General features: G+C 36.7%; 1 protein-coding gene across 6 annotated transcripts in view; it reads left to right on the top strand.

Annotated features, from left to right (window-relative positions):
- The first annotated feature begins 2,062 nt into the window (after nt 1-2,062).
- Nucleotides 2,063-21,880, top strand: part of FUT8 (fucosyltransferase 8) — a 77,395-nt gene continuing 57,577 nt past the window's right edge. For 3 of the 6 annotated variants that reach the window (XM_039357170.1, XM_039357188.1, XM_039357181.1), the window contains exons 1-2: nt 2,064-2,212; nt 4,052-4,144. The gene's annotated coding sequence lies outside the window, so the exon portion shown is untranslated. Of the gene's footprint in view, nt 2,213-2,302; nt 2,563-2,661; nt 2,953-4,051; nt 4,145-21,880 lie in introns of those variants that run through there. The other 3 variants (XM_039357206.1, XM_039357197.1, XM_039357211.1) reach the window with 3 other exon arrangements.

Below are 21,880 nucleotides of genomic sequence, written 5' to 3'. Positions count from 1 at the left end.
AGAGCTGGCCATGCCCACCCAGTAAGCCACATCCCCCTGCCCCCCCAAGGGCAACCGCAATGCTATGCGGCTCTCAATGAAATTGAGTTTGACACCCCTGCTTTAAAGGTTTTAAAAATTCATTTTAGCATGCTCACGGAAAAAGGAAAAACAGAATTAATTAATTAATTAATTAAATTTATTTGACTCCTATCTCGCTGTGGGGTTACTCGAGGCAACTTACAACAATAAAAAGGAAGAAAAGCATGAACGGAAGATATAGAAAAATAAACAATGAATAATAATAATAATAACAACAACAAGAATTACAGCTATTAGGAACCATTGACCTATAATGTGTGTTAATAGGAGAAATGTGTCCAAATTGCATAAAACTCTCAAACAGATATACAAACAGGGCAAATTATAGATTGGAAAAAAATGAGAGAAACCAAAATTACATGCTTGCCTATCTTTGTAACTTTGTTAACTCTGCAGACAATTGAGTAGTTGGGACCAGATGGATAGGTAAGATAAAGAAAGTGAAGGACATTTATTTATTTATTTGTACCCCATCTAATTTTTACAAATAATTCAAAGTGGTGAACATATCCAACATGTCTTTCTCTACCTATTTTCCCCACAACAACAAATCTGAGAAGTGAGTTGGACTGAGACAGAGCGACTGGCTCAAAGATACCTAGCTGGCTTTCATAGTCAAGGCAGAAGTCATGGTCCTCCGCTTTCTAACTTGGTGCCTTGATGCCAATCAACATACTACTGAGAAATTGCTGAGGATCTTTTAGAGTACTAATGATGTTTATGATGCAGTCACATTAAAGCCTTTGGGATATTTGTTGATTTTGATGCAAGGACAGAATTATAGTGAGAACATGCAATGTAAGAAGCATGAACAGGGAAAAGCTCTATACTGTGACTGACATCTTGGCAGTAACCAACACTAAGGTCTTAGTAATCAACACATTAATATGTACTGGGATTGGACACTTCAGGTCAGAAGACTGTACTAATCAGGGACCAAAAAACAAGGAACAGTGTTGCTTTCACAGTCAGGAAGGATATAACAAAGATTGCAAAGAATAAACATGTGATTTGAATTTAACGATTTGGCGTTGGAGAGGAAATGACACAGTATTTACTAATGTCACCTGTACATTTAACAAATAAAGGAATATTGTTATTTAGAGAATATAGCACGATTTCAGCCGAAACACCCGCACTGACTTTCATTTATCCCAAGTACAATTCAAAGTGCTGCTGTGATGGTTAAGTTTGTGAATGATTAGACCGGACTCCGTGAAAAACCGACCTCTCCAGATTAATCTGCTACTGTATTGGGATCCACTTAGAAGCCACAGCATCGATCTCCTTAATTCTGGGAGTTGAAGTCCACACGCTTCAAAGTGGCCAAAGTTGAGAAACCCTGCATTAAACGCAAGAAGTTACCACCGCAAGATGCTGCCAACATTGGTCAGTTTTAGAAGGGGGTTAGACACAACTCACTCTCGCACGGAGAGCGGGGAGAACCGACAATTCGCTTCCTGATCCTTTCCAACAGTTTGCTGCGCGATCCCCGCCTCTTTGCTCACTGCCAGAACGCACGTGTTGCCTCCAGCTGTTCAGGCACCCCAGGGAAACCAGCAGCGACGTCGGGGTATAACACGCATGCGTGCTGCCAAAGCTTTTTTTTTTTTTTCGCTACAGCCTCCTTGGCCGAGAAGCTAACGTTCCTCCCGCATAGAGATTTTAGACTATTCTTCTCTCATTGGCCGCCTTCCTCCCATCACGCGCATCTAGTCCACGCCCCCCCGGGTCTATTCTCTTTTGGAGGCAACGAGCGCCAAGGCCTGGTGTCCCTTCCCATCTCGCGCGCCCTCGTTTCTTTACAGTTCCTTAGCTCGAATTACTTCCTTCCCTCTCGCCAGGCTTTCGGGCGCGCGGGAGAACGCGTCTGCGCGCGCCGTCCCCCCCCCCAGACGCTGTCTTCTGTCAGCGTCTCGCCCGGCTCCAGTCTCTTGGCGGCTCCGTTAAGCCGCGGTGGGTTCCTGCTTCCGTCTTCTCGCCCCCCCCCTCTTGCCGCTCCCCCCCTCTTCCATCGCCTTCTCTCCTCGCGCGCCGCCTCCCGCTTCTCTCTCTCCTCCATCAGACCCCGGCAACTGCAGGAGTTTCGCCGGCGCGGAGACCGAAGCGCGGTTGCCGACGCGGATTTTAGGTAAGGTGAGGCCGCGTCGAGGGGATCCGAAAGGGAGATTTCCGAAACTTGAGAGGATGCTCCGCTTGGGGCTGAGGTGGCTTTCTCTCGCTTCGACCCGGTTGTTCGTGGTGGGCCTGTCGTAGAAGCAGCTGTTATTCAAAGCGCCGGCTGGGGAGTGTGTGTGTGTGTGTGTGTGTGTGTGTGTCTTGTCAGCGAAGGCAGGATAGGAGAGGGGATGTGCAGGCTCCGCCAAGGCTGCCGAGCTCTCCCGGGACAGGATCCTCAGGGAGGAAGGAGGGTTGTCAGCCCAGCTCAGGGCCTGGATTCCTTGAGAAGGCAAAGGGGGCGCTTGAGGCCAGAGCGATAAGGTAGGTAGATGACTCGCTAGCGGGAACGCTACGGTTGCTATGTGGGCGCTGAATCCCGGAAAGCGGCTGCGGCTCAGGAGCCCGGCGCCTAGAGGGGAAAAAAGAGCCGAAGCTTGAAGCATCATCCGTACAGGAGACGCCCGGGAGAGTCGCGTCGAGCTCCGTGAAGAAAAAAAAAAAAAAAAGCGGAAACAATCGGCTGCCGGTGTGCCAGCTGCCTGTGCGGGTGTGGAGAGGGAAATGCGCGCAACGGAGGCATGGGAAGGGAAGGCTGGGTGTGCAGAAAAAGTGCCTTAAGAAAAGCTGCGGTGCTTGTTCTTGTCCCTTTTTCCGATTTCTTCTCTCCCGCGTCCCCGAAAAAGAGAAACCCTAAGTCAGGAAATGCACTTGGTGGGTGGCTAGCGAAAGTGAAATGGGTACTGTTCAGAATGACGGGAAAAGGATATAATAATCGATACCAGGGTTTTCTTTTTGGGTGATTCCTATTAAGAAACTACGTTGAGTTCATCAGTATTCACAGATGAATTGTTATTATACCTATTTTATTCAGTGGTCTAACTCTTAACAAGATACTTTTGTGTGCTTCGTGTAATTAGATCTGTTTGTCTTTGGATGTCTTTTACTTTGGATTTAAATTGTGCTATCTGCAAAGTGAACCTAATACACTGAATTGGTTTTCAATAAAACCTGCTGCTATGTATTTTAAATGTAAGACTAGGTTTTTTTTGCAGTGGAGGGAATCATGGCATGAAAATATCAAAGAATCATAACTATTACATTTACAAGGCCAAATCTTTTTTAGGTTTACTGAACTAGAAAAGTTTTCAAAACCACTGTTGTCTGTTGATCTGAATACAGCACTTCAGAAGTAAATATGAAAGTGTACACTTTATGTACCGGTAATTCACTTTGAACCTTAAGTCTGCAAATATTTACATGCAAAACTTGTCCATTGATAGTTTGGCAAGATAATTTACTGCAATTATCTACACTAAAATAAACTGATAGTATGTCTGAGGAGCAGGTTGCAACTGTTTAGAATTTATATTAATACCTGTAAGATTTGGTTTGGGAATGTTTTTTTTAAATTTAAGTGGTTTAATGATGCCTATTAATGTTAATAACAATTACTGGTATTTCTTATAGAAATTAATAATTTTATGTCTTATATATCCATGTTTTAAAAATATTTAGACTTCAGCATCTTGTATGTATAAGCTAAAAGGATGGCAATTAATCTTGAAAGAATATGCCTTCAAGACTGTTGCCACGTCATTCCAAAATTATATTGATTATAAAAATAACACATTTTAAATTTATTAAAAGTAGATAGTTATAGATCATTTCTATAGTTGCTGATAAAAGAGATCTTATAACTTTATAAGAAACATGTTATCCATTAATTTAGTATATGGTAGGTTTAACTTTGAATAACAGTTTTGTTTATGCATGCTTAAATCTATTTTAACTTCATATTTGAATTCTGCAGATATATATACTTGAATACTGTAAAGACAAAGGAAAACCTCCTTTCCCTCTTTCAGACGTAATTTTCATTGATTTCTCTGGAATTTATGTCCAGGTAAGTATGTACAGTATAGGACTGCAGATTCAATGTATTTATTTGGAATATTTATGCCATCCATTCCCCTGAGTCTTCTAAACTAGAGTAAGATGGAGTTTTGTTTCAAGTTCAATATAAAATACTATATAATAAATTCTTGCAATGTTTATTTTAGGAGGTTGTTGTGTGAGCTACATAATAAATATATATAAAGTGATGAGTTTTTATTAACATTGGTCAATAGCCACTTAGGCTGTCAAAAAAGGTGTCATAAAATGGTCAAAGACCCCTTGACAATGTAGGAATGCTATAGGATTATAGGGCAGCTAATTAATGTACATATAATTGAATATAGCAGGTGTTTCTCCAGTTTGAAAGAAAATTGTTTATTATTAGAACAAACATATGAGTGTGAGAGTACATTTTGGTGTTTTGGAAATAAGGATAATATAAATGATTTCTTTTTAGATATATTATTTTTTGAGACTGAATCATCCCAAGACATGAAAGAAAATGTGGATTTGTGGCTACTGTGGTATTTATAATGAAAAAAGTAATTACAGTGTAAGTTGGTCTGGAGGGGGAGCTAGTGCCAAAGCAAAAGAAAATTCAAATTTATGCTGCTATCTTTGAAACAGAAGTTTCTTTCTAGCTTTATGATTGTGTTATATTGTTATAAAATGTTTGTTGGGGAAGAAATCCTATGTAATTTATAACAGTAATATTGATATTATTGTATTTAGTGCCCATTACAGTCAGTGCATTATTAATTAAAGAATTTGTATACAGTGTATTGCACAATTCATAACAAGTTTGATTTGTCTGGATATTTCAGAACTCAATCTTTTTATTTAATTTCACTGAATTCATTACCCCATCCCATTCCAATGGGCAACTACATTATATACTACATCATAATTATCATTTTCTTTTCAGAAATTCTCAGTTTAAAACTACTTTTTATTGAAAAGACTTTTATAACCTGGTAACATAAGCTTAGAATATATTACCAAAATTGATTCAGGTACTTGACTACAGTGCAACTTTATTTTTATTGAACATGCAGCTTAAATTACTTCCTGGTTAACTGACTCATCTCTACATCTGCGTAAAATATATGATTTCCAAGGATGCAATCTGTTAGAAAGCAGCCATTAAAAAACAAAAACTTCCAGATGCCACAAAGGAGGTTGGGAAAATATCACTGTCTACCCTTCTATTTTATTCCTCTTTGGAGGAAACATAATAATTTATGGTAATGTGATTAGGATCAGCATCAATATAATAGAGAAGCTAGGGCCATGCGGTGGGGTTACGTACCTCCATTCCTTTGTGCTCCTTTTTTATTTCCCCTTATGGCTGGAGGTAGGAGAGGGGAGTAAAAAAAAGATAGCATTCCTAAAGAAAATTCTTTTTTGGGGTTCTTTCTATGGTTTTATCTCAAGTTTGAAGGGATACTTTCTATGACTTTATTTCAAATTCAGAGGGAGAGTTTGGAGATTACACTTGACTGTGAGAGTCAATTTTGTCCCAAACATCTGAGCTGTTATAAATTAAAATTGCTCCCTAATGGTTAGCTACTGGAATCACTTAACTAAAGTGTTCTGACTCCTCCCTGACATGGTTAGATTTGTTCTGTGAACAGGGTCATCAGCTGGCATGTTGGAAGATGCAGAAGTAGGTTCTTAAAGAGAGGCCAAACTTTAGGTCTGAGCTAATATTGCTCATTACTTGTTTTATTTTGATTTTCATTCAGGTAACTTCTTGAATTTAGTTGGGGTTTGGTCTCAACAGTTCTTATAGCTCAGCGTTTCTCAACGTTTGTGTGACGGCGACCCCCGTCACACAAACGTGCTGCGCATGCGTGGTGCGGCGCGCATGCGCGCCGCCCCCCATGCGCAGTGCGCATGCGCCGTGCCACCCCCTGAGGGGGGGAAATGGCGGATCACATTGTTTGACGACCCCCGTAAAATGGTCGATCGACCCCAAATGGGGTCGCGACCCATAGGTTGAGAACCGCTGTTATAGCTGTTTATTAAAAGACAGATTATTGAGTTTGCAGTAGTGGTATATTTGTATTAATCATTTGCTTAATTTGGTTTACTGTTCTTTTTAAGAGATATAATATTTATTGTACTGGCATCTTGGTTTTTGAAAAGTGATCATGCGGTACAGTGTAGAGTTGAAGTATTTACAGAAGGCATTAGTGAAGAAGAATCTTCATAATCAGTAGCTCTGTTGCTACAGATTCTGACTTCCATGAGTTGCATTAATGAATGCTAGGATATCCCTATCTATTGAATTTAGAAAATGTCTTTTAAAGAGCTGAATTAATTTTTAAAAAATAAAAGTTAAGTTCTCAAAAATGACTGACTTAATCCATCCCAATAAACCACTGGTTTGTCTTAATCATGTTTTTTTAAAGACATAGAGGCCTGGTTTATATCATCTGATGCGGTAAACAAGCCATAATATTTGGAATCAACTATAATTCTGAGCCAATTAAAACTTGTATCTAGTTAAGGAAACTTTCAATTTCTTCTCTTTTAAGAAATGTCTGTTAATTGATTTTTCAGCTAAATAGACACCTTTATTTGTACTTCCTTGAACCAAACAAGATTTTTCCTGGGATTTATTACAGCTGTGGATCTTAGGTATAATTTAGTTTAGTGTAGAGGTTAAGTTCCAAATAAAAGGAGAATATTTGTAGCTCAGGGTTGAAATGAAGATCCTTGGTGCTCTTTGAGATTAAGTTGCTGGCCTAGAAACTCTTAGCAGGTTGGTGACTTTGGCCAGTCACTCTTTTTCAGGCAGTCACTGTTGTTGTAGGGAAAATAGGAGAGGAAGGAGTATTATATACTTTCTCTGCCTTGAGTTGTTTATAAATTAATAAAGATGGGATAAAAGAATCTTTTAAAAAGATATAATTGTAGGTACTATAGGAGTATATCTACATGGTCTGGAGCACCACTTTGCCTTTAAATCCAAAGTGCTGCACAGTCCTTATGATTAAACAATCTTATCTTCAGTGTGCTCCACATATGGAAGTAATCCAACCTTAATAAAGTTAACAAGTTAAAATTATACAAAAACAATATCAATATACATCATGATACATGTACAGTTACAGTAAAAAAATGTACACTATAACATATAACCATAAAATTCTAAACTTATAAGTCTGATTTACCTGCCATCTAAATTTACTACTAACATTTACAACAAAACAGTCTTATCATTTAACTTTATTAATTGCCATTCTCAACATATGCTTACAATCTTTTCTACCAGTCAGTTTACTTATTAAATAAGTTTTAAAATATTTCTTAATATTTGAAGTTATTTGTTCTTATGCTTTCTTCAGAGCAGTTAAATCAACCCTCATTTGTCTGCCTAATTTGCTTTATGCAAGAGTAAGGTAAATTACAGGAATACAGCTTTTACACTTCCTTCGTCTTAACCATAATGATTGAAGCTGATTGAAACTGAAGTTAAAAACATGTAGAGGTCACCAGATGTGCATAGAGTTTTGGCTACTTACTGTGAACAAGACAGTAATATAACTTAAAGGTTTTGTCTTATGGTTCCAATTTCCTGGGAAAGTATCAAACCTGAATTCTTCAGGTGAATAGGAATCTAAACAAAATACACACAGTTCCAATTGGCTTTGTTTAACTTGTGGCGATAACAGGACTTAAGCTTCTTGGTAAACCTGAATTCCTTACCATTCTGGTTTACCATTTAATCCCCTGTTTTTCATTATGTAACAGATGTTCTTAAATAAATGTTACAGTACTGTATTTTCTGGCATACAAGACGACTTTCTAAACCATGCAAATCTCTGAAGTCGGGAGTCATCTTAAACGCCGAGTCGTCCTATACGCCGGAAAATACGGTATTTTCCGACATATAAGACAAGTTTCTAACCATGCAAATCTTCTCCGAAGTCAGGGGTCGTCTTATACGCCAAGTCGTCTTATACGCCGAAAAATACGGTACTTTTCTAGGCTCTCATTTTCTTTGCTATCTCTCTTATGCCAAATATAAAATTATGTGCCAAAATACAGTATTTATTACAAATAATAAAAAAGCTTAGAAAATTCAACCTTGAAAACAATGGACAGGTTTTAGTCATTATTTACCAAGAAAAAATAACCATGAAATTGTATATTGTATATACTTTTCCTCACTCCACAATGCTAGCACACATTAGTAAGCCATATAACCATCTGCCACATTAAAAAGTAGGGAACTATTACCATCTGTTAAAGAACCTTGGGTATAATGTTAAAAAAGGCTAATAATTTAATATAAAAACCTATCACATAAGCTATCCAATTTTAAATGAAATAGTTAATATACCTTCTGCAAAATGACATGAGGATACTGATTTATTGTTAAACATTTATTCACTTGGAACACTTGAGCATGCCAAATATTGTGAAGTCAGAATAATTGTTCTGAAGTTCTAAGTTCAGGATTAAAGATTCATTCTGATGTCTATGACTGTGTCCCTCCCTCAAATTCCCCCCCCCCCAAATTTTCAGACTCTATGACCTGGAAAGTGTATTACCCAATAAACAGGTCCCTATTCCATCTGTCACTCCTGGTTTGGGATAATTGAAGAGCAGAGATGAGAATGATAGAGAATCAGTTAAGGCAACCATGTCATCTAGCAGTCCAGGTGACAAACTACAGTCCTCAGATTACAATGGCAAGTAGTGCTAGGATTGCCATTGCTAAGTGATGTGGTCAAATCAAATCCCTTTATTATAATCTTTGGCCAGCCTTTACAGTAAAAAATAGAAATAGTTTGACACAATAATTTATTATTGGGAAAAGAAAAAAAACAATTGGACAATAAAATGACATATCTAATTAGGTTGCATAACTCGGTGAAGATATTTGGCCACTTTATGTGTGGGGCTAGCCTGCCTTAAAAAGTAATAAACATAAAATTTATGGCCCTCATATTTGAAAATCGTTGGAGAGAACAGAGCATACCTTGGGGCATCATGAAAAGGACACCATATGAGGACATATAATAATAATAATAATAATAATAATAATAATAATAATAATAATAAAAGTTGGAAGGGACCTTGGAGGTCATCGAGTCCAACCACCTGCTCAGGAAGGAAACCCTATACCATTTCAGACAAATGGCTGTCCAGTCTCTTCTTAAAAACTTCCAGAACTGCATCAATAATTAAATCCTAAATAAAACAATACATCATAATTTTAACTGTCTGTCAAAGTGACAGTCCTCAGCTAGATTCTAGAAACCTCTTAGCACCAGTCAAAACTTTGACCACATTTTCTGCTTGGTCTGGGGTATATTTTCCTGCCAAATAACCAATGCAGTCTCAATCCTGTATTGAGGATTAACTGCAGTGGGAAAGAGGGTAGAATATCTATTTCAACTACTATAAAGCTTTCTGTAATTGCTAGTTTGCCATCTTCTCAACAACCTTTAAAAAGGGAAGGGAGTACTTGAGGAGGATATGGATCATTGTCTCCTTCCACACAAACAATATCACTTTGTCTCCCAAATAAATATCCATTTTAGCTTAGATATAGCCAAACTATCAGGTCCACAGATTTATGGAACTATAACTAACCTGGGAATCAGAACCATTTTAGTTGTAATTAGTGCCTGATTGCTCAGTAATATTTAAAAAAAATTATTAAAATTCTTCATTGTGGATAAGTGAGAATTCATGAATTGTAATGTTGTTCCTGTATATATTGTGCCAAATTCAAATGTGTGCACCATGCATGTGCAGTGTAATGTTATACTGCTGATGTTTTAGGTTGTTATATATAAACATTATGTAGAGTTTTTGAGCTTTTGCAGCAAGACTACTAAATGGAAAAAGTATACTGTACATGTGGATTAGAAAGAAACTTGAGCCAAGAGCCAGAAAAGTATAATTTTGTTGTTATTTCATTATGTGTGTGCTGTGATAATTTGTTAAAGGGAATCTGAAGTTGTTGAAAAGAATCTGTGCTGATGCAACTTTGCTGGACTTAGATCTGCAAGACATTCAGGTTGCAAAAAGCATGCTAACTGTTCTCATTGTAGTAATGGCAATTTTAAAAAGGCGTAAACATTTTTTTTAAAAAAATCCCTTTGAGTAGGTTTTCGGTACATTTTTCTATAAGACAGTCTACCCAACTGTCTTCTCAATACTTGCACTTTCATAGCTGTAGAATGAAAAGAGATTAAAAGGCTTGTTTAAAACTTCAGTTGTTTATTATAACAGAATATGCAAAATGTTTCAAAATTTGTTCTGTCAGAACATAGATTACAGAAAATATTTGTATAAGTTATTTAGTGAGCACAGAATAAAGCTTTTTTCTTCATCGTGCAGATTCTTAGGAGACATAAAGCAAGTCCATCTGGCAACATGAATTATGATATAGTTTTAATCTGAAAACGGGATTTCTTTTTCAAAAGTTTGTGTTGATCTTATCAATAATAAAATAAGTCAGCTACCATAGTAACCATAGTAATCTTTAAAAGGAAAGGTATTATACTTAGTGTGACTGATAGTATTAAAAGAAAGAATGAATAGTATTATAGTATTATAAGGAAATAACTGAGAGGTGCATATTTTTCTTGGCATGTTAGTTTTACTTTTTTATGTATTCAGAACAAGCATCCTGAAGGGGTGGAAATTACTGTGTCTTCCTGTTTGTGCATGTATGGATGAACAGATATTTTGCTTCCCAGAATGATATGTATATATACACATTTAGAATAGTTGGAAGCAGCTTTTGAAACAATTGTGTGAAACTTGGAAAAGACATGGATGCTTTAATGATTGAAGAGAAAAGCGGGGCTTACATTCTCATATAACATAAAGCATATATTTAAAATTATTTGCACAGCTCTTATATATTAGTATTGCTCATCTTAAGCCTTTGGAATGTAGTTAATTGAAATGTAAATAATAAAATACAGCATGCTGTTCCTTATCACTAGTATGCTTTGTTCTGAACACCTTTTAATGACAGTTGCTCTGGAAATGCTATGTGTCTTCTTGTCTCCCGTAATTCTTATCATTTAAGAAATATTCTTGAGGGGAAGAAAAGCAGGTATTTCAACAATTACTCATTTTAGGGAGAACAGAATCATTTTCTAGTCTATTTTAAAACCTTAATCTGTGTAGTTTTAATGTTTTAATGTTTTAATTATTTTTTTACTTGTTTTATAATCTGTAAGCTGCTCAGAGCCACCTTACAATAAATTTAATCAATAATTTATTTATTTTTGCAGTAGGGCTATGTAGTGCTTTGAATTCAAAAGGAGAAATGTGGATCTGAGGATACATAGTTATAGATATAGTACCTGTCAAAAACACTTAATCAAGCATGCCTTTTCCCAGGATCATAGGTGTAGTTGTGTGTAGCCTGGAAAACATGCATCTGCGTTAAGATGCTGCTATACTCATAAAGTAGTGCACTCTCCTAGTAACAAATTTTCTCTTGATTCAGATGCTGTCCTGCCCCATTTTGTATTTCTGTATTACTGTCATTTTAAGTTTTATTTTCTTTTATGAGGAAACAGTTACTCTCTCCTGTATTGGTCTACGAACAATTAATGTTCTGTGAACAGCTTTGCTTTTTTTCTTATTATTTACAGTTCCAAGTTATGATAGTGCTATACAAAGGGTGGTCCTTGGAGTTCCAGCCATTCTAACACCCCATGGTCATGTGATCATGATCTTGATTGGCACTTACAACTGCTTGTCAAGCATCCCAGAAAATCAATGGGCAAGTCAGCAGGGAAGATTACAAATCTCCCACACACGTGCATCCTCCATCAGCCCTTCTGCATTCACATTGCTTTGGCCACTCACACCCCCCTACACCATGCCTGAAATGTGCCATGACTCTTGTGCACCCTCACACAATCTCCATGCTCTGCGATGTGTCTGTTGTGCACCCCATGCACCTTTTCTGAGCCACTTGGTATCTCTCACACATCTCCCTCCCTCCCTGACTCACATGGTACACTTCTCTCACATGCCCTCACAATCTGTGCACCTTCCACCTTGACTTGTGCCTCTCATACTTCGTCAACCCATGCTGCGCTGCTCACAAACCTCTGTGTATCCTTGCACACCACTTCACATCTTCCCTGCATTCATGGTGCCTCTCATGCTTTCTTACCCCCTTGTAATATTGCACCCCTCCCCTGCTTCTCATGCACATGAGATAGCAAAGATGGATAAAATTAAAAGAAGCAGAGAAAATATAGAATGAATTTGATGGAAATTGTTTTGATGAAGAATAGATAAAGAAAGTTAAAAGAAGGAGTCTCCAGAAATCTAAGTGGAATTAAAAAGTTAAAATTATGATATAAAGTGGGATGAAATTGAACTGAGAACTTATTGGAAGGAGCATTTTATAATTTATTAAAGTGATATTTTGAAGAATGGAATGAAAATATGTGCTGTAAACATTAGTGCTCAAGAAAAAATATTGATGACAAAGAAATTGTAAATGCTCTGGGAATGTGAAAAAATATTATGTATAGATGGTGCAACTAGACTCTAGAGAAATGTTAATACAGTTTTGTTTTGTTTATGGAATGACGGTGTACCCAGTTTAGTGTGTGAAGAATGCATCTGTGCCTGATAATGGGAAGAATGTTGTTTTTTTTCACTTATAGGAAAGAGTAGCAAAAATTAATGCTGGCAGTTGGAGGAAGGTGGTACTTTGTTAAATGTGCCGGGGAAGGTATTTGGTAAATTTCTGATACCTTTTAAAGGTATCACAAGCAAAATTTGGGAAGACAGTTCTGCTTTTTGCTATGAAGGGAGAATTTTATTTTTTGGTAAACCATTGAAAAACATGTTAATCTGAGAAAATTAGTTTGTTGCATATTTGTTGATTTACACAAAGTGTCTGATAAAATTAATAGACTTGAATTACGAAACCTTTGCATAGAGCTGAAGGTCAGTTCCTGGATGCAATAAGAGTAATACATAAGGGAAGTAAAGCAAATGTGAGAACAAATGGAATGCTTAAGTGAATGATTAACATGGAACAGATAAATAAGACAGGGATACATGATGTCCTTTTGATTATTTAATGTATTTATGGATATAAGAAATGCTTGTGGTAATGTTAATGACATTAGTGTTTGGAGTGTGAATGAACAAGTATTTTTAAATGTAGATGGTATCAAGTTGTTGACTGAGAATCCAGTTGATTTGCAATGAATGTTAGAGTGATACAGTGAGGAACATGAAACTGAAAATTAATATATTAAAAACCAAGGTAATTGCATTTGAAAATGGTTTGAACAGGTACAAGTTCTAGTGAAAAATTCAATAGACTAATGGATATATGTACATTGGTAGAATGTTTCCAAGATGGGACAATGGATGAATAGAGTTAAAATATGCAAGTGCTCATTGTGGGTGAAAAATGAATATTGTTGTAAAATGGCTATCTATAAAAATTTGCTGCTACAGTACCCACTTTGTTATGTGGAAGTAGGACTTGGAGAAGTCATAAAAGTAAATTTAGGTAAGTTTCATTCCAGCAGGTATATAGTACTTAAAAACTGTGTTATAAAAAGGTACAGAGACCTGGGTGCTGAATGAATATAGATTGAACTCAAAAGTGAGTGAATAAAAGAAATGTAACAATGTAATTTGGTCCTATGGAAAGAATGAAGATCATATTGGAAAAGGATTATATGAAGAAAGGATGAATGAGTTTAAAGGAAGGGGAAGACTGAAAGCTATGGTGGATAGAGTTGATGAAATTCTGAAAGAGGGGGTTAAGTAGTTCAAAGAACAAAATGCAATGCATGAAGTAGTATAGGGAAATGGCAAAAGCAATGATAATTTTTACTGTCAGGAAAGGTATAGTGAATGGTCTTGGTGTAAAGTAATTTTAAGTAAATTTCTTATGCCTTATCACATGTATTTTAATTTATTTGCCTTAAAATCTCTTTTCCATATTTGTGTTTCACATAATATTGCTTTCTCCAAAAGTGAATACACTGATGATGTATATGTATTTGATACATTAATTTGTTATTAGAAAGCATGTTTTTCTAAGTTGCTTTCTAAATTGAAGTTGCTTTATTTATTCTTTAAAAATACTCGATTAATTTAGAATACCTCAAGTATACTTTAAATGAAATCTTTTTAGAGATAAAGCATTAATAAGTAATTTAGGACAGATTATCAAAAATAAATTACAGAAGAAATATTTGACTATGTCCAAATTATCTGGGTGTAATTGGCTGCATTAAACAAACTTCCTTTGATACATTTGTGACCTCTGAATTTTTAATTTGTAGTATTCAAATTTAATTCAGACCTTTTTTTGGGGAGTTCTTTAGGCGTATCAGTGAGGATTGGGCTACATTTGGCTTTTTAAAACATTTTTTTCATTCTCTCCACTTGTCCTGTTTAGCAATCAGTGATTCAAAAATATTGGTCTATGATAACTAAGTTAATTACAAGAAGTGGAAAACCATTATTAAAGAATTCTAGGTACTGCCAAATGTAACATGCATGTCATGAATACTGAATTTAAAGTGTATTTTTAAATTTTTAAAAATTTAAAGTACCAATGTCATGGTTCCGACAGATGAAACTCTTCAAAGAACTTCAAGACATTGTTTACCGTAAAGAATCTTTATTCGAGTAGCATAGCATTGGCACGTATATAGTCAAGCCAAAATCTGAATTCCCCTCCCCTGAGCACATAGTATCAAAGCACAATTCTCTCCTCTAATTAACAGTCATAAATCACATTCTCCAATTAGTTTGAAATGCAGGCTTTCTCTCCAGTTCTTCAATCCACCATTTCTTATCATCTCTTATTTCAAAAAACCTTGGTTCTCACACTAGTTACAATATTGTTATGTCTAACTAAATTCCCATGCACATTCCTCCTCCTCCCCCCAGTATCATCTAATTCTAACTCTAATTCTAAGAGTAAAATTTAAGAAGGAAAATGGCTGCATCTCCATATGTTGTCAAAGCAAGAACATCCAATGTTAAGATTTCTCTTAAACCTTTGGTCCTGTCTGCATGGCTCAATAGCATCTTGCATATGGAAATGAAGAAGAACCTTTCCTGTTCCTTCTTATGGTAATAGACTAGTTTTGGTTTCAAGATGCTTGTTTGTGAGGTTGCTACCATAGAAAGAACTGTCATGCCACATACGGATTCTAAATAGAATTTGAAATTCAAGGCAAAATAAGCCTAACGGTGAGCAAATATGGATTAATAATAAAGAATAACATCAAAGGGCTTAACGGAGAGGTTCCATAAAATAGTAAAATAAGAAGTAGGAAACGTAAATCATTAATCATTTTTGGTTAGGCATGATTTATACCTTTTTACATTTTAGTGATCAGATTTTTTTAAAAAATGCAAGATCTATAAGTCATAAGTTTGTTAGAAATAAAAAAAATCAAAATAATGCTTTTCTCTAGTTTAAGCAGTCCATCCTATTGAACACAATTACATGTGATAATTCAAGTATAGATGATACTAGTCAGTGTGGGAGCTGGTACTTGATTTGTGCATCATTTTTATGATTTATGGAAAAAATATTTGAAGAACTATGACAAGCACTTAATTTGTTTTTTTCTTTTCCCCATCTCTATGGGGGATGTGAATAGGTGAGTATTTATGGCAAATCCTAACTTAATAAGTAGTTACAGCCATCTGCAATTACTTCCCCAGGGAGAAAACACTCAGACTATCCAAAGTTACCTTGAGCAGCTGTGTCATTCCCCATTCCCTCCATTTCCTAGTAAGTTTCCAATTGACTAGTGCACTGGATATCAGTGCTAAGCAAACTTCCTCTTCTAATATGAGAATTTATTTATTGTAATTTATTTATTAGATTTGTGGGATGTTCATCTTATCTAGAGGTGACTCTGGATAGCTTACAAACATTAAAAACTGGTTAACATTAAAATGCTAAACAATGAATAATAACAATAACAATAAAAGATGAGAGGAATGGAGCATGAAGTACATAGGGAGAGGTGGAGTCTTTTCTAATCTGATAGCCAGCTTCATAGTCCCCATTCCCATTGGGACTCTAGGCCAACTGATAGAGCCAAGTCTTCAGGTCCTTACTAAAGGTCAGGAGGGTGGATGCAGATCTCACCTCAGGTGGCTACGACATTCTAAACAGCAGGAGCCATGGCAGAAAAGGCTCTTCTCCTGGACCCCATCAGCTGAAATTCTTTGACCAACAAGGTCTGTAGCATGCTCTTTCTGTTGGCATGGGTGGAGTGGACCAATCCCATTGGGATGAGATGGTTCATCAGATAGCCTGGAATAATGGCCTGAATGGCTTTAAAGCTGATAACCAACACCTTAAACTATACTTGGAAACAAACTGGTAGCTAGTGTAGTTCACACAACAGTGGTGTAACGTGGACCACCCTAGGGTTCACAAGAATTGCCCACGCCACCACATTCTGTACCAGTTATAGCTTCTGCATAATCTTTAAGGGTACCCTCTTGTAGTGCGCATTGCAGTAGCCCAGGCATGAGATGATCAGGACTTGAGTGACCAAACATAGGGACTCTAAATCCAGGAAAGCCAGTAGCTGGTGCACAACATGGAGTTGTGCAAAGGGTCTCCTAGCCATAACTGCCACTTGCTATTTGAACAGGAGTCATGAGTCTAGGGAAACCCCCAAGTTGCACAACAGATCTGTCTGGGCTAGTGCAACCTCATCCAGAGTTAACGATGTTAAACTCTTGAATCTCAAAGCTCCATCCATTCAAAGCTATTTGGTCTTTCCAGGGTTCAGTTGAAGCCTCTTATCCCCTATCCAGACCCCCACAACCTCTAGGCCAGGGGTGTCAAACTCTGGCCAGTGGCCGGATGTGTTACGTGGAAGCCGTGCACAACCCAGCTCCGGCAAGGGGAAAAAAGTTATGATATGTCGCAATACATCACGTGACGCAGTGAGTTTGATACCACTGCTCTAGGCACTGCAAGAGGGCAATGTCTATTAGCATTTTTTATTATACCAATGCAAGGTTGAAAGGCGTTCCTTGTTTGACCTTCTTTATAGCTGTTGTAATATTGCTTCTTGTCTCTTCTAACATCTCTCTGAAATACTTTGTTAAGTTGCTTTCTGAGATTTTTGTCTTTCTTGGCCTTGGCTTCTGTTTTCTTCTTGGCAGTTTCTATGATTCTTTTTCTGACATCCAGTTTGCTTTCATCTGTTTCTTCATCTTTGGTGATCTCTTTTCACATTTATCCTTAACAATGTCTTTAAGTTCATTCCATAATTCCTCTGGTTCTCTGCTAATAAAATTCAGAATGTTAAAATGATTCCTGATACTCTCTTTGAAAATGATAGTTATAGGTTTAAGGTCATATTGTGGAAACTGACTGGCTATCTCTTTTTTTTTTTAACTTTAATTTGGAGCTTGAGCAGTTTGTAAGATGTTCCAGGTCAGCACCTGGCCATGTCTTCGATGCTTTAATTGAGCTTCTCCTTTCCTTTCAGCAATAATATAGTTAATTTGATTGCTATATATACCCTCCATCTGGTGATGTCTATGTATAGAGGTATCATTTTGTTGTTTGAAGACAGTATTAGCTATGAAGGAATCATTGGAGTGGTAGTAATTGAGTATTCATTCTCCTGCTTCATTTCAGTTGCCTGAGTCATATAATTTCAACTAGATTTTCCTCTTTCATGTTTCCAAATTTGACATTCTAGTCTCCAATCACAAAGCACTATCTTGTTTGCATGTTCTGTCAATTTCAGATTGAACTTGATTTTAGAAGTCATCAGTCTCTACTTCTTTTGCGTCAGTGTTTGGAGCATAAACCTGAATGATTGTCATGCTAAAGGGATGCCCACAAAATCTAATTGTTACTATTCAGCATTAATTGCACTGTAACCAAGTACTGTTGTTGCTATACACTTCCAAACTATAAAAGCAACACAATTTTCTCTTTGTTTTTCATGTCCTGAGTATAAATGGTTTGATCTTTTAACTGAAAGTGTTTGATCCCTGTCCATCACAATTAGCTAATGTGTAATATGTCAATTTATAGTTATTTCATTTATCCTGTGTTCAGGCTTGTTCTATGTTCCTACTGTAATTCTATCTTTGCAGCTTTGGATTTTCATTTTTTGTATGGCAGTATCAGCAGTTAGACATCCCAAAGACTTTTATCTAGCCTTGTCATAAACAGTATTAGTACTCCAAAACAGCCTCAGGACTTCTTCAGTAGCATATTGAGTCCCATTCCACCTTAGGGGCCTATTGGCCAGCATTTTATCGTCAGTTATTTTATATTTTCTATCCATGTGGTTGTCTTGGTAAAAATACAGGAATGGTTTACTGTTGCCTTCTCTTTCATAGTATCAATTTATGTCTTTGCGTTTGCCGCTAAACTGCCTCTGGCATCTTTTTATATCACTGCTGCCCATCATAGGTACCTGTTTGCTTTAGTCTGTGGGTGATCACGCTGGAAATATATACTCTTTACATGTACTCCCAACATTTTTTGTTCATCTCTCACAGGAGCAACTCAGCAATTTATCATTACCAGTAGAAAAACATTACATAAGAAATAGCCTATTTGGCCCTAAAAGCTAACCAGATTAGAAATACATTTATTGCATAAAATTAGTTTCAGAGTACTGAGGATTATCTGTATTAAAATGTATTGCTCAGCTTGATCATATTATGTTGTTTTCATGTTCAATCACTTTTAGCAAATTGAAATTCTTCTCACACTCATTTCTCTTCCTGCCCATTTTTTTCCCTTGGCCCTACACAACAATACAGCTTTGAAAAAAGTACTATAGTATGTATGAGATTTGGGAATACATGATAACATTTCACTTTATCAGAAGACTAATTTTGTTGCTGCTGGTTGTATATCTTGAAAATTTGCAGTAGTACCAATGGAAGCTTTTGTTTATTGTAACTCTTAGAGGCAAGTGGAATAAAGGAACAAGACCTCCCAGGAAGGGGGGGGGAGTTATGAATGTTCATTTCACTGTTTGTGTTTATGCAAAATTCCCATATCATATATATATAGTAACAAAAGGGGACATATTTGCTTTACAATATGAATTATTATGCTGTCCGCCAAATGTTTTGTTATCTTAGGGATGCCACAATTGATCAAGCATAAGCATCAATTGGAACACGGGTCACCTAGGGGAGATAATTGAAGATGAAAATTATGGCCCATAAGATGATAAATGTAGAAAATGGAATTACTATCTGTAAAACTCTCTGAAATATTTCCTTTTGTAAACCTGATCAACCTGTAAGGTATACCATTATGCTAACTAAATATTAGATGAAATCTTATAGTTTAATAAAAAAATAAAATCAAGATCCTAGTGCCATTTATATTGTACTTGAGATAAGAGGACAATTTTCATTGCCTTGTCTGTTCCACATTCAGTTAAGAAAGATTTGAAAATATATTTCAGCGTAGATAGTTGTATTCTTGATTTATAAAAGAGTTTTCTGAGCTGACAAATTGTTTGAAACATCTCAGCATGAACTCTGATGTGGTCATGCAGTGTAAACATACTCGTTATGTAACAAAATTGCAGAAAAGTTATTGTTGCTTGCATAACCTTCCAGCCATTTTCTAAGATATATAACATAGGTAAAGAATATGGCGAAGATAGAATTGTCTTAATTTAGGGTTCTGATGGTATTCTTCCAGGAATTGATTTGTTCTAGATAAGTTCTGATCCTCTAGGATAATATAGTACAGCGGTTCTCAACCTATGGGTCACGACCCCATTTGGGGTTGATCGCCCATTTTTCGGGGGTCGCCAAAGACGGCGATCCGCCATTTTTCGCGGCGCCGTGCACGCGCGCCGCGCATGGGGGTGCCACCGCGCATGCGCGCCACGCATGGGGACGGCGCCGTGCATGCGCCCGCACATGGGGGGGCCATCGCGCATGTGCGTCACGCATGCGCGTGGCACCACGCATGCGCAGAACATTTGTGTGACGGGGGCGCCGTCACACAAACGTTGAGAAGCACTGATATAGTACATAATTCAGATATCATGGTAAACATATTTCAAATTTTCTGGAACCCTCAAATGTCATAGAACCCAGTTATATCAACTGGCATAGGAAAACCAAGTATTTGTAGAATTACATAAAATAATAATCCCTTACAATGGCAATTGATCAAACTAGCATTTTTATATAAATAACTGATTCATTCAAGGCTTGGGTCAGCTGACAATCATGATGTCATCAACATTGCAAAAGGAAATCTATGAAATAATGATTTGGGTTAGAAGCATATGTGTTGATCACAGCAAGAATAGAAAAACTATATTGGAGATTTGCTTTGTTAAATAACTTATAAGACTTGGAATGGGGTCACCATTTATGGGATATTTAAAGGAGCATCTCAATCCTGCCATATCTGTCCATCCCATCAAATCTGGCAGGAAAATCTGTGAGTCCCATCTAATAAGGAAAGTTGCTTAATAGGACCAGGAAGAAATCCTTTTGGGCTATAGTACCTGCCCTTTGCAACTTTGTTCCCCTGGAATCTAGATTGGCATCTACATTTCTTCCCTTTAGGAAAGTCTTGAAGACATAGTTGTGTTTTGGGTTTCAGTAGGAGTAGTGAGCCTCCTCAGTAGTTATATTGAATTGTATGCATTGACTTTATTGCCTGCTGATTGTGATTATTTTAATATATGTGTTTATTCATTCACTCGCTCAATTTATATAGTCACATTTGTGACTTTGGGCAGCTTACTATTAAAATATAGTTTTAAACGGCTTCCAAAATAAAACAATTATATAAACAATACAAAACATTAAAAACAATTTAAAATCATACAGAATGATAGGGAGAGCACTATCATTCAAGAAAAGTATAACGTATTATGTGTATCACACCACTGTCTGATCCCTAGAGCAGATAGCAAAGTCAGGTCTTCATGCCTTTTTGGAGGATTATAAAGGTCAGGGCCAGCCTGACTTAGGGGTAAATGATGCTTTATATGGTGGAAACAGCAACAGGAAAGGCTTCATCCTGGGTCTTATCAGATAACACTCTGTAGTGGACAGTAATCAGAACAAGTCTCTTCTACTAGATCTGATGGGACAAGTAGATGTCATTGGAGAGAGGCAGTCCCTCAAATAATCTAGTCACCTGCCATGTAGGGCTTTATAAGTTATCACTAGCATCTTGAATTGGACCTAGAAGCAAATTGGTAACAAATGAAGCTCATGAAGCAGAGGTGTAATGTGCACAGTTTACGTTTTGTGTTTGAGTTTTTAATAATAGTGTTAGTATAGTTGTAGGTTTGTTTTTATTTACTTTTATTGTTCTTGCTGTCATTTTTCATTGTGAGCCACCTAGACTTAAATGTGTGAGATGGGCAGCTATACAAATTGAAATAAATATAGTTTTGAAACAATATTAATGGACATACATTCTATCTGAAAATGTGAATCACAGAGTCTGTAGAAAGTAATAATCTGAAGGCTATCTTGGCTTTATTCAAGGCTTCTCTCATTATTTCCCAGAATACTTCAGAATATTCGGCATTTGTGATATTTCAACACTCAAATATCAATGTCTCTGGGTCCCAGGCTTAATCCTGGGAAGTGTTGAAGATGGGATCCAAATCTGATTATAACTAGAGTCACTTGCTCTCTTATTTTCTTTCTCTCTCTCTCTTTTCTATCCCTTCCCTTCCCCATTATTAGTTACGGATAA

The sequence above is a fragment of the Crotalus tigris genome, unplaced genomic scaffold (genome assembly GCF_016545835.1).
Source record: "Crotalus tigris isolate CLP2741 ecotype Arizona unplaced genomic scaffold, ASM1654583v1 scf7180000017576.4783729, whole genome shotgun sequence".
Lineage (NCBI taxonomy): Eukaryota > Metazoa > Chordata > Lepidosauria > Squamata > Viperidae > Crotalus > Crotalus tigris.
Note: the sequence above shows the minus strand (reverse complement) of the source record. Positions and strands in the feature narration are given on the sequence as shown.